Below are 12,890 nucleotides of genomic sequence, written 5' to 3' on the forward strand. Positions count from 1 at the left end.
ACTTGATGTTTACATATCTTTTGTCAAAACTTGCAGGACTGCAGGTGGAAAGGGTGAATCGGAGCTTTATGGAAATTACACCTGTGTGAAAGTTTCTAAACATCGATCCCCACGAAGGACCAAAACAAATAATAAAACAAGGTATCCTCCCCTGTAGTCCCAGGCGGTGACCTCAGCCTCCAGCTCTCTCCCCAGGAAGGCACCTCCGTCCCAATCCCAACACCCAGCAGAGTGTCGACGTCTCCAGAGAGCGTCTCTGAAACTCAGCTGCACGTCACACAATCTTGTCAGGGGAGACCCTTTCATTACCTCCAGCAGCTCGGTAGCCAGGAAAGGAGAAATGACACTCCCCTCAAGTACCCTTCCTTGGTTGCCCCTGCAGTCTCCTCCATCCCAGGCAGCCTCGTCTCAGTCCCTTTAATCTAACTGCAAACCCATCCGATCAAGCCAGGAATGGACAGGCTACCCGTGGCCCCACCCGTGGTAATCATCCTGGGGCAGCGTGGGACGTGCATGCACGGGCAAGGCCATGGCCCTCTGAGAGCCCCCAGAGGCCACACCCAGCCCAACAAGTCCCCATCAGTAGGTGTTGGGACTGCAAGCATGCCTCAATCCAGAGAAGCCAGGGATCCCCCACTGAAGGAGAGAAGAGTAGCCCTGGAGGTCACTCAAGATCAGAGCCAGGGCAAGACCAGAGCTTTCCCTTGCTATTCCTTCGTTAAACAGGATCACCACCACCCCTGCCCCTGAAGATGACCGGTGTGGGGCAGAAGATAAAGAGACAGTGACAAAATAGCCTTCAGCCCTATCCTGGCACCTGGGCTTCTCTGTGGAGGGACACAGCAGGCTCATGTCCAGGAGCTCAGAGTCAAACAGACACTCAAGCTCTGGTGTAACATAAGCTGGGTGGAAAGGATGACTGACCCACCACGTAGCCCAAGGACTTGAGCAGACCCCCAACGAGTGACCTACCATATATGTAGCCCAAGTACTTGACCCACCGTCCCCCCCCTCCATCCACCACCCATCAGGCACCTGGGCCTATTAGTCTGAGTACCAAACACTCTTCTGACAGCTCCTCCACCCTCGACATTGCCCTAAAAGGCCATGCCTGGCGAAACTGATCTGAACTCAGGGCCACCCCACAACCCTCTGGGCCCTCTCTTTGCCTCTTCAGACCCAGAGTCCTTCCCACCACACTTCATTCTCTCTACTCCAACTCCAATAACTACTACTGCTCCGACTACGAATAAGAATAGTAAGGGGATCCCTGGGTGGCGCAGCGGTTTGGTGCCTGCCGTTGGCCCAGGGCGCGATCCTGGAGACCCGGGATTGAATCCCACATTGGGCTCCTGGTGCATGGAGCCTGCTTCTCCCTCTGCCTGTGTCTCTGCCTCTCTCTCTCTCTCCTCTCTCTCTGTGACTATCATAAATAAATAAAAATTAAAAAAAAAAAAAAGAATAGTAATAATGCCCACATGGGAGATCTTCCTCAAGGTGCATGTCAAGGGCTTGCCATACTTTAAGTCGTTTAACCCTCACAGATTCCCTGAGCACCCATCGGCCCACTGTGAAGACATTCAGGCACATATGTGGGGTCACTTCCCAAGGATTTCACCAGGGGGCTGGTGTCCTGGGACCGGAAGTCCACATATGTTTGTTTGTTTTAAAGATTTATTTATCTATTTGACAGAGAGAGAGAGAGAGAGAGAGAGAGAACACGCACAAGCAGGGGAAGCGGCAGGCAGAGGGAAAAGGAGAAGCAGGCTCCCTGGTGCCAATGTGGGGCTCGATCCCAGAACCCCAGGACCATGACCTGAGCCTAGGGCAGATGCTTAACCAACTGAGCCACTTGAGGTACCCCTGGAGGTTATGTTCTTAAGCTCTACACAGCACGTCTACAGTGGTCAGAGAGCACTACAAATGTCTTTTAATTCCTCCAGCGGGCCAGCCTCCCTGGGGCCTCAGCCCAGGAATGACCTACCCTCCGCCCATGCACTGATGCAGCATCCTGAGCCCATTCCAGCTCTTTCATGGTCACCACGGCTTTGCTGAACCTCAGGATAAACCCTCCTTGCTCCTGCTTGGAGGCTGGCACACAGTAGGAGCTGTATTTGCTGAAGAAGCAGATTTTTGTTCAACAGGCCATTTTCAGAAAAAGCAAATTCATTTCCGTGTCACTGCATAAATTTCCACAAATCAATCCAAACTGAGTTCCTTTATCATATAGTGTAAAAATTTTAAACCCTATGCATAAAATATGATACATCTATTTTTATTTGATCTACAAAATTATAAAGCTTTCCTAAATCTCTTAAAGGTGGTTTTTTTCCAGTAATGCATAACTGCTTAATTGGGAAGTGTACAAAACGTAATTACACTGCCTAACACTACAATATTGCTTATGGGAATATGTTTGTTCATGCATTCTGCTTTATTTTATATTTAATCTCTATTAGGATGTCTATATGAAAACAGATAGGTACGCTAGTCTTCATAAACACCATAAATCATAAAGTCATTTCTTTGCTAACCCAAGTCCAAAAGCAGCCCTAAAAGGAACTGCTAGGACCCAAATCCACTTCTCATATTCAAGCAGAGTTGGAGGTCTCTTAACCTGTGGCCCCAGACATCTATCCCTGTGCCACTCGGCCAGGTAACTAACGGTTAAGGTAATGGCTAGAATTTCTCTCAAAGTAATGTCTCTGTGTGCAATTCAAAGGGTATCCCAAACTTCCCCCAGAAAGCAGTTACCTAAACCAGAAAGGGTCGATCTTTTCTGCTCAAGACCAGTTAACGACCTAACCTCAGCTCAAGGAGTTAAGAGGCCCCGTAAATCACTCCTCTGAGGACACCATGCATGTCCCTCAAGTTCACCTTGAAACAAGCACCTAGAACTCATGCCAAAGGCTCCAGACTCTGCAAACTGGGTGGACTTACCCACACCCCTACCCTGCCTTTAAATTTGTACACACACCCTCATCCTTAGAGTCGGGTTATCTGAGGGGCGCCTGAGTGGCTCAGTCAGTGAAGCACCTGACTTTGGCTCAAGTCATGATCTCAGGGTCCTGGGATCAAGCCCCACATTGGGCTCTGCACTCAGTGAAATGTCTGCTTCTCCCTCTCCCCTTCCACCTCCCTCCCATTCATGCACCCCATGCACACGTGTGCATACTCTCTCTCAAATAAATAAGTAAAATCTTAAAAAAAAAAAAAAAAGAGTTGGGGTATTTGGATAGAAAGCCACTCTTCAGGCAGCTCAGTATCGGTAGAGAAGAGGCAGGTTAGGGGCAGCCCTAGTGGCTCAGCGGCTTAGCGCCGCCTTCAGCCCAGGGCCTGATCCTGGAGACCTGGGATCGAGTCCCACATCGGGCTCCCTGCGTGGAGCCTGCTTCTCCCTCTGCCTGTGTCTCTGCCTCTCTCTCTCTCTTTCTCTGTGTCTCTCATAAATAAATAAATAAAATCTTAAAAAAAAAAAAAAAAAAGAGAGAGAAGAGGCAGGTTAGACCCAGTTCTACCATTTATGAACTGTGAGCCCATCTGCTTGGCTTCCCGAGACCCCCTCTGGGGATTCCACAAGTGGAAAGTAACCACACCTCCTCACTATCTCCTATCAGGGTTGTTACTAAAAACAAAGTAAGCTCGCGTATGATAAGGAGTTTCTACAAACAGAATAAAGGTGGGTTGTCATCTATATGGAAAACATAAGCTACCAGCCTCAAGTGAAGCCTACTAATTAATAAATTCACTGATCAAGATAAAAAGGATCTGCCACAAAAATGTGTTTACTTACATTTCTAAAACAGAAAGTGCTGCTCCCAAATCTGGGTTTGGCAACACAGGGAAATGATGCCATCGGCACCCGGAGCTTGATTTGTTCACCCGCATAAGGACATACACGCACCTGGTGGTACGGGTCCCCTCGTCACGCTCACACAGGCCACCCTGAAAGTTGCCGCACCCGTCTTGGACTTGTGGACACAGAATTCCAGAGGGTGCTTCCCTAAAAAGTGACTCAGACTGGACTGAAATTTAATTTGCAAAAAGTTTCTCCCCTGGCTAGCATGCTGTGACATTCAGCCCAGCCCCCTCAGTGAACTCTGCTGACTGGTCGAAAGCATAGGTATTGGGGACGCCCGGGTGGTTCAGGCATTGAGTGTCATCTGCCTTCAGCTCAGGGCATGATCCCGCGGTCCTGGGATCAAGTCCCACATTGGCCTCCCTGCAGGGAGCCTGCTTCTGTCTCTGCCTGGGTCTCTGCCTCACTCTGTCTCTCATGAATAAATAAATAAAATCTTAAAAAAAAAAAAAAAATAGGGGATCCCTGCGTGGCTCAGTGGTTTAGCACCTGCCTTTGGCTCAGGGCATGATCCTGGAGTTCCGGGATCGAGTCCCACGTCAGGCTCCCTGCATGGAGCCTGCTTCAACCTCTGCCTGTGTCTGTGCCTCTCATGAATAAATAAATAAAATCTTTAAAAAAATAAAAATAACCCCTACGGGTCAAGTGCATCCATCTGTGTATGGAACCAGCTCCCCTAGTAACAGGTACCTGCAGAATTTCCCGTCCATCCCTAGGAAAGCCTGGTGCTGTTCTAGGGAGTGGTGAATCCCTTTTAAACAACAAAAAAAAAAGACTGGTTGGGCAGAAATCCATATTTCCATTTCCAAATCTATTCATTCAGATTCTGAGGGGGAGGGGGTTATTCAAGACATATAAAATCTTTCAATCATTTGTCGTGCCAAATGTTCAATAACTAGACACAAGTATATGGATGTGTGGTGGGGAGTGGTTTGTTTTTCAAGAAAAAGGGTCTGTGTACAGTTGGCAGGTTCTGGGCTGGCTGCACTATGAACCACAGGGACCAGTTTGCTAAAAATACAGATGTTCTGGCCCCATCTGGAGCTTCTCCCACGGTGTGTTGGGTGGAGCTCCAGGAGACAGACTCTTGGCCAGGTGTGCCCCAGAGAAGCCCTGCTCCAGAGGCCACCCTCTTAAACCACCTAGGCGCAGGCCCTCCCCGGGGAGGGCACGAATCACTCATGTGAAAACCACCAAGCCCACAGCCAGCTTCTTACCTCTAAACGCACGCACTGGATCCCTGGCCTCCCCTCCAGGGGCAGAACGGAGCAGGGCCTGAGGTGGGGTGGGGTGCGGTGTGGCGGGCGGAGGAGTGCAGGCACTTCGGTTAACAGGGCTGGGCACCAAGACCTCTCCGGGATCTCAGGAGAGCCCCTACTTCCAACTTTATGTTTTACAGGGATGGCATCCGAGCACTTCCCACGCGTATCAGCCTTTAGGGCACTGAACACCACTCCCCAGGAGCTGCAAACATGGACATATGACATTTCGGCCCCTGACCTCCAAGATGCTCTCTCATTCCAGCACCGGATGCCTCTTAAGGGCATTTTCAAGGATCATCTTGCTTTCCAAGTGAGGTTTGTTTTTTTTTTTTTTTTTAATGGCACAAGTTGAGCCCAAAGTCCATAAAAAATGACCCACCTGCCCTGAAGGCAACAAACTTCCTTCCAAGACCAGAAGGACATCTTCCTGAACATAGTCCCCCCCACCCAGGGACCCCCTTCACCATTTCATACTCACAGGACCCTACTACTCGAAACCTGCAGCCCAACACGAAGTGCAGAACGAGAGCACGGGCCGGGTGGTCCGGGTGGTCCGGGTGGTCATGTGCACACCCGCACCGCACCTGGGCAGTGGGCACCGGGTCAGTCCCTGAGAGCGGATGACCGCCCTGGGAGCAGATGACCAAGTACCATCCTATATTCAGGGCCACGGTCGGGAAACACCAAGCAGCAAACTGGTCACTAAGCGGGACCTGGGCCGGTCACCAGAGCTGCTACTGACCGCCGTGTCCACCGCTGCCAAGAAGGCAACCCCGACAAAGCCATTCTCTGGGACCGGCATGACCCTCCTACTGTCCACGCGGGACCTAGAGATCGGATGGGAGCACGTGAAGGCAAATGCTTGCAGGGAAGGGGGTTGACCGTTGTGCCTTCTCCTACACAGGTTCCCCTAGAACGTGGCCAGCCGGGCCCACGGGCACTGTGCCCCATCAACTCTGTAGAGAAGGTGCGGAGCACTCAGTGGTGCTTACACATGGGGCTGGCTCTCCAGCGGGGCCACCTGTCCAGGGCAGCTGGAGCAGGGGCCCCCAACCTCCCCTGCAAGCCGTCCTCATGCAGAGGTAGGCAGCACCCAACGCGACTCTTTCTTCCTTCTCTGGTAAGGGCAAGTAGCTCTTAAATGGAAAGTAAATATTTTTCTGGGCCTTTCTCAGTGACCTAATACAGAGGAACATTCCAGTCTAAAAACAACTGGTTTTCAGAGCATCACTCTGGCCCCAGGAATCATGGAGACGATGGGTTGCTCCCTAACCTAACCAATCACGACCCCCATATCCCTGTATTTTTTTTTAACAGCGTAAGGATTTGGATCTCCAAGCCTCAACAGGATCCACTACATACCCATTCCACCCAACACTTCACCAGGCTCCATAAAATTCACCCTTCCTTTTTGTGCAAAGGGTGTCCCATCCATTATAGGACTGCTCCCCTAGCACATGGCCCCTAGGACATGGCCTGACATCTGTGACTAGCAAGCCCCATCTCAAAGCCCAGGAAGCCTTCTCTCCTGTCCCCCAACACCCAAGGGGAACCCCTCTTTCCACTCCCAAGGTCAGGACTCTGTGATCTCTACCCAGTCCATGTGAGGGACGCATGAGGAACCTGCTCCAGTGGGCATACAGCACCTCGGGACAGAAGCAGTTATTTATTTTTAAAAAGTTGGGCAGCCCCGGTGGCGCAGCGATTTGGTGCCGCCTGCAGCCTGGGGTGTGATCCTGGAGACTCGGGATCGAGTCCCGCATCAGGCTTCCTGCATGGGGCCTGCTTCTCCCTCTGCCTGTGTCTCTGCCTCTCTCTCGCTCTCTCCGAATGAATAAATAAATCTTAAAAAAAAATAAAAATAAAAAAATAAAAAATAAAAAGTTAACACAAATATCCATGATATGTCAGGCCTATTCTAAGCAGTTTACAATTCTGACCTTCATTCTAGACTCAGAGACAGAGGTCCTCTCCAAGGCCTCAGAAGATTCCTAATATAATCAGGCAACTTTCCCTCCCTCCTTTGCCACACACTTCCTTGAGCTGTCCAATCTGATGCCTCTTCGGGGGGTGAGTACGGATTTATCTTGTTGCCTATTCTAAGGTCTTGAGGTCAGGGGTGGCTCTCCTAGGGCCCAGCATCAGTCTGGGAAGGAAGACATTCACTTCCCGATCTTTCCATAGGGCCTCTCCTCTCCCTCGCCAGAGGGAACGGGCGGAGAACACAGGTCACCCTGCGTGTACTCTGAAGTGGGCTTCTGGGATGGCCCAGGGCACAGCTTCTGGATCTGACCCTGGAGCCTGCCATGCCAGGTGATCATCACCAGGTTGTAAAACTCCCCCCTACAGGCAAGGCCTAAAGTGGTCCCGGCACTGACCCCGCCGTCCCTCCCCCACTAACAGAGAACCCAGACCCGACTCCCACCAGTCTCTCTCTCCCTCCATGCCCCCAGCCTGCCTGCTGCTGCCCCAGATGATGAAAAGAATCACAAAAGGAAAAAAAAAAAAAAAAAAACTTTTTAATCTCTCTGGTGGAGAAACGTTTTAAAGAACTAGAGTTATACTGGCAAAGTGCGTTTCAAGTGGTTTGGCTGAGCTGGGGAGGGGGGCCAGCTTCGAAGCTCTCAGGCCCCATGTGACACACACAGTAAGAACACAACCCAAACAACGGCCAGTCCCAAGCCTCTCCCTTCGTGCTTCTGGGACCCGGGAGACTCAAATAAGGCAAGCTCACAATTATCACCAAGAAAACTCAAATTGTGTGGAGCTGTTTCCTTTGCCTACTACTTGGAGCACATCTGGCCAGTTCAGGAAGGAGAAAAAAAAAAAATTACCCACGGTTCAAAGTCCTCCTTAAATACTCAGGAAGACATCATTACAGATAGAATTCCAACTTTAATTCTGAAATCTCCTGGCTTTTGTCAGTTGAAGCCACGTTCTTAATCCCAGGCTTAGTTGAGAAATGAGAAGAAAGGATGTATATTTAAAAAAAAAAAAAAATCCTCAGCCCTGTCGGAAAAGCAACGAGCATCTTGGAGAATAAACATTATTCTGCACAGAGGCCAAGGCAGAGAAAAATCGGGTCTCGGGAAACCTGGTGTATTCACCAGGGCATCAACACGGGCATGTGGGGCACTAATCAGATGGCCCTTGTGTCCTGCCAGAGGTACCTGGATGCCAAGCTTAGGGGCCTTTCTGCAGAGCCAGGGACCCCTGACACACACAGGGACACACACGCCTTCTACAGCACAGATCCAAAGGCGGATTCTGAGGCCACCCATGACCCCCGGCTCCCATCAAGAACCTGCATATGGGGGGGGGGACCAGCCAGCAAAGGCTGACATAGCTACAAGGGACATCGATTGGAGTGTCATCTATGCGTGGATGCCTGACGCCCCAGCCTCGTCCACTCTCCAGGCAGTGTAGCCCGAAGCAGCCTTTCTTTCCCTTGCTCCTGTCCCATCCAGGTGTCTGACCAAGCCCCACCGCCCACTGCGGTGGGGAGTGAAGCCCAATGGAGACCTGTCTGAAAACCACATGGAGGACTTAAAATAGAAATAATACAATCACTACCTAAGCTAGAGCTGAGCCAGCACTCTGTGGCTAATGGGACCAGCTGATCAAGAGACACCCCCTGCTTCCTGGCCTTGCCCTCAGCCCTCTAGACCAGGCCAAACCCAAGAGCTGAGTGAGACGGGGTGTTTGCGGGGTACCCCCACCACCACCCCGACCACCCGCAGCCCCCACAGGGGGCCTTGGAGCACCAGCAAAGATGTCAGGGATTTCCCAAGCACACACATGTTGGTGAAAGGAAGAGTAGGAAAGTAAAGGAAAGCCTGTTTTTCAGGAAAATCTCCACCTTGTGGGGACCTTACCCTGCAGGAAGCCAAGGTCAGCCAGCCCTCTCGCGTCACCTGCTCTGGGTGCCTTTCAGGTGAGTTAATCACCCAAGCAGGCTCCTCTCCAGATTTCAGGACACACCCAACTTTGTGTCATTCCCTTTCAGTTCTCTGATAGACTCTTTGAAAAGAAGGCAGCTCCTTTTGTTCCGGAGTATGATTTCAAATTCCTTTCTAAGGCCAACACAAACGCAGGGCAGCAACCCAAAGGAGGTTTACCCAGCAGAATCAAGTTTCTGGCCGGTTTTTACAGGAATGGTGCAAACAGACTATTCCAATTAGGTGAAATCCTCCCCATCTTTCCTGCCTCTCTTCCCAGATGCCCCTGTGTCGAACACAGAAAGCAACTCCATGGCATAATGAATCCAGTTGGAAAGTGAGCAGCAGCCAGAGTACAGTGAGGGAAGGGAGCATCCACCCACCACCTCCAGCCCCTCCCCACCACCAAAGGGGCACACACCAGGAAGGGGGACTGGCTTTAAAAAAAACTCTGAGATCACTAACCTAGACCACAAACTTGGGACATTTGAGTCTGATAAAGAAATGTGGCCACCAAATCCAATTTTACCACAAAAAAACCCTAAGCACTGTAAAAGCTATCCACATAATCCGTGTGTGTGTGTGTGTGTGTCTGTGTGCGCGTGTGTGTGTGTGTGTGTTGGGAGGAGGTGGGGTGGTTCCATCAGACACCCAGAAGGAAGCAAGGGAGAAAATGAGATTTGAGAGCACAGAAGGGGTCTAACCTGGCTATCATGGCAAAGCCATCCCCAACTGTACCCAAGTCCCAACCAAAAGCCAAATATCTCAATCAATTACAGAGACACCAGCTCAAGATGCACCGGGAAACTAAACTTCCGGCTCCCTTGGTTACTCAGCCTTCCTGACTGGCGGGGTTCTTCACTGGTAAACCACCACCCTCACTTCTACCCGGGAGAGAAGGAACGTGGCTGGAGCAACAGCATTGTGCCTGGCTCCTGAGGTGCTTCCGGATGCCTGCTCTCCGCCTACACACAGAGCCTGTGATCCCGAGGGCAGAGCTCCCCCCACGCATCCAACGGGGGGCCCCTGACTGCTAAGCCTGCCTGAGGCTTCTGATCAGGAGCCATGCTGTTCATTAACCCAAAAAGTGTAGGGAATTTGAAACAGGCCTAGTCCAGGAAACTATCTAGAAATTCCTCCCTGGCATTAGATTGTGAGATCCTAACAAAAGATCACTAATCAAAGACGGAAATTTAAAACAAGCCAGACTTCTCATAGCCCCATGTGATCTGGAAGTCACCCCGGGCCTGAGAAAGAGGTTTGTTTCTGAGAAGCTCATGTGAATCCTGGGGAGAACACGCCAGATTTGGGTAAGCCTGAATTCTCACTTCCCCTCTGCTCTCAAGGTGACAAGACAGGCTCCCAACAACACAGGAGGAGGTTCTCGTCTGCCAAGGAATCCTGCCTGAACCCCACCGCCAATGGCCCAGCCTAGTTCGAGTCCCAGCTCTGCCGCTTGGGGCAGGGGATGACAGGCAAGTCGCCCAAGGGCCTTTTGTGGCTGCTATCGCCCAACCTCACCGTCAAGATTGATGGCAACATACACCAAGTGAAGGAGTAAACAAAGATATTAAGTAAATGCTCAATGAAACTGCAGTTCTAAGGTCACCTTAAAAATAAGGGTACTATTTAAAGGGCCTGGGTGGACGGAGTTTCAAATTAAAGCCAGGCAGGAGAGGAAGGGTCAAACACACAGAGCTTCTTCCAGCAAGAAGAGAGGTGCAAAGTTTGTAAAAGCCCCAGGCCATCACCGGCTACACTCACTGGAGGGGGCTGCAGTGTGACAAGCCGGGCAAGGTCACTTGTCCTGGATGTAAATCGTGAGGAAGGCCTGCGTGGCCCTCGCGGCTCCAGGCAGCAACGACCACCGCGCAATTGCTAGCACAAGTAAAACACCCAGACTGGAAGGTTCCAAGAGGAGGGACAGCCGGCACCTTCCAGGGGACCTGTGCTCAGCCAGCCAAGTGGCAAGGATGTGGCCACTGCCCTGAACCAGCGACCTGCCTGGCCCCTTGGGGGCCCCCCCGCAGAGCAGGGGGGGCAGACAGGACCAAGGAGACCCCAGGTTGGGATCCCTGGAGCCTACGATCGCTGGGGGGCTGGGGGTGGGGGTCTCGGGCTCGGTCCTGCCAGGTACCTGCTTTGGCTCCGAGCCTGGGGGGGGGGGGGCGGGGGAGACGGCCCAGCGGGTGTGGGCGGTGTCGGCCCGGACCCCCGCCGCCCGGGATCGGACCCCACACAATGGCCTGTAGGAGGAAGGAGGAAGTGGGCCCGGGGGGCCGGGCCATTTCTCGCACCTCTCCAAGGCTTCCCCACGGCGGGAAACAGCTGCATTTACAAGTGAAAGGGCCAGCGCCAGGGGAGGGGCGCTTCCGGGGGTGTCACGGGGGCGGGGGGGGGGGGCGCAGGTGCGGGGCGGGGGCACAGGTGCGCGGGCCGGGAGGGGCGGGCCGGGCCCCGAGGTCAGGGCGCCCAGGTCAGGGGGTCCCGCACCCCGGAACCGCAGGCGCCGCCAGGCGGGGCGCGCGCGGGGCAAGGCGGCCAGGCCCCGCCCCTCAGGTAGAGCGCGGCCAGGTGCGGCGGGCGGCCAGGTGCGGCGGCCAGGCCTCGCGCCGGCCCAGCCGGGCCCTCCCCGCATCAGGAGGTCAGGCAGGAGACAGGAAGTCGCCCTGTGGTCAGTCTGGGCGGAACGCGGGGGTTCCCGGGGCCCCCCCCACGGAAACCAGAGGCCGACACCAGCCTCCTTGGAGTGGGGGGAGGTGATCCACTACTTCTGCGCCGGGCAACACAGCGATTGCTCTGCTGCTCTGTTTACCTAGCCCGCAGGAGCCTCGTGAAGATTAATGACTGCGAAATGGTTTTAAGATCAAAAACATTATGAGATTCTACTTGTAGGCACTTCTATGTGCATACTGATATCCGTACAGCAAAACATATACTCTTTATTCATTGCCCTCCTGGAGGGACTTCTAGCCCAAAACCAGAAAGCGCAGAGAAAAAGGAATCAGGTACATCTGAGGGGAACATTCCCAGTCCCCTCAACAATTCCTGGACAGGGTGTCAAGAGCTCTTGAGAGCCCTCCCTTGCTCACTGCTGGCACCGCCTGGGAGCTGCAACATGCCACAGGCTCTCCACCATCCAAAAAAGCACTGTCCCCACCCCCTCCTGAGGCCCACCTGGGGCTGAATACGCAAAGTATAAACTATGCCTCTGTGCTTCTAGGCCTACCACACTAAAGACATCCATCAACAAAAGAATAAAGTCCCAGACAGAGCTCATTCAACAGGAAAGGTGCACAAACCCTCTCCTGGCCTCACACCCCCCCTACAGCAAAGGAACTTCACCTGTTGTTCTTCAGTACCCCTCCCACACACCTGGGGCAGGCACACTAGGAGCACTTCCAGGTTGATTCCGGCCATTTACTCCTCTCTCTACGGGCTCTCTGAGAGGCCACACCATGAGGAAGGCTTTTCAAGTTGCCATACTGGAGGGAAACATCCCACTAGGCCAGAGAAGTTGACCTCTGTGGTCTTGGTCTACAGTTCCTTCCAAAGAAACTTCCTGGGACTCCTTGACACCATAATGAAGTTTTTGTTTGTCCTGGGCTTGGACAGATTGCTGCAGGCCAGATTTCAGGCCTGGCTGGAACACAGCAGTGAGTTTACAACCCCTTGGCTAGCCTCGGCGCTGCAGAAGAACCCGCTCGCCACCTAAGTTAACACATCTTTTAAAAAAGGCCCTTCCACTCCCTGCCACGAAGTAGGCTGGGATGAGAGGCAGAAATATTGCCACTATTTCCAATCAATCTTCAAGCCAGTAACAGTGTCTTT

General features: G+C 52.5%; 1 protein-coding gene across 13 annotated transcripts in view; it reads right to left on the reverse strand.

The window, feature by feature from the left end:
* Window positions 1-12,890, reverse strand: part of CTBP2 (C-terminal binding protein 2) — a 156,968-nt gene that overhangs the window by 136,857 nt on the left and 7,221 nt on the right. The window contains exon 1 of one of the 13 annotated variants that reach the window (XM_025467580.3): window positions 5,077-5,101. The exons of the other annotated variants lie outside the window; for them this stretch is intronic. The gene's annotated coding sequence lies outside the window, so the exon portion shown is untranslated. Of the gene's footprint in view, window positions 1-5,076; window positions 5,102-12,890 lie in introns of those variants that run through there. 13 annotated transcript variants of the gene reach the window in all.

The sequence above is a fragment of the Canis lupus genome, chromosome 28, assembly GCF_003254725.2.
Source record: "Canis lupus dingo isolate Sandy chromosome 28, ASM325472v2, whole genome shotgun sequence".
In the NCBI taxonomy this organism is placed as follows: domain Eukaryota; kingdom Metazoa; phylum Chordata; class Mammalia; order Carnivora; family Canidae; genus Canis; species Canis lupus.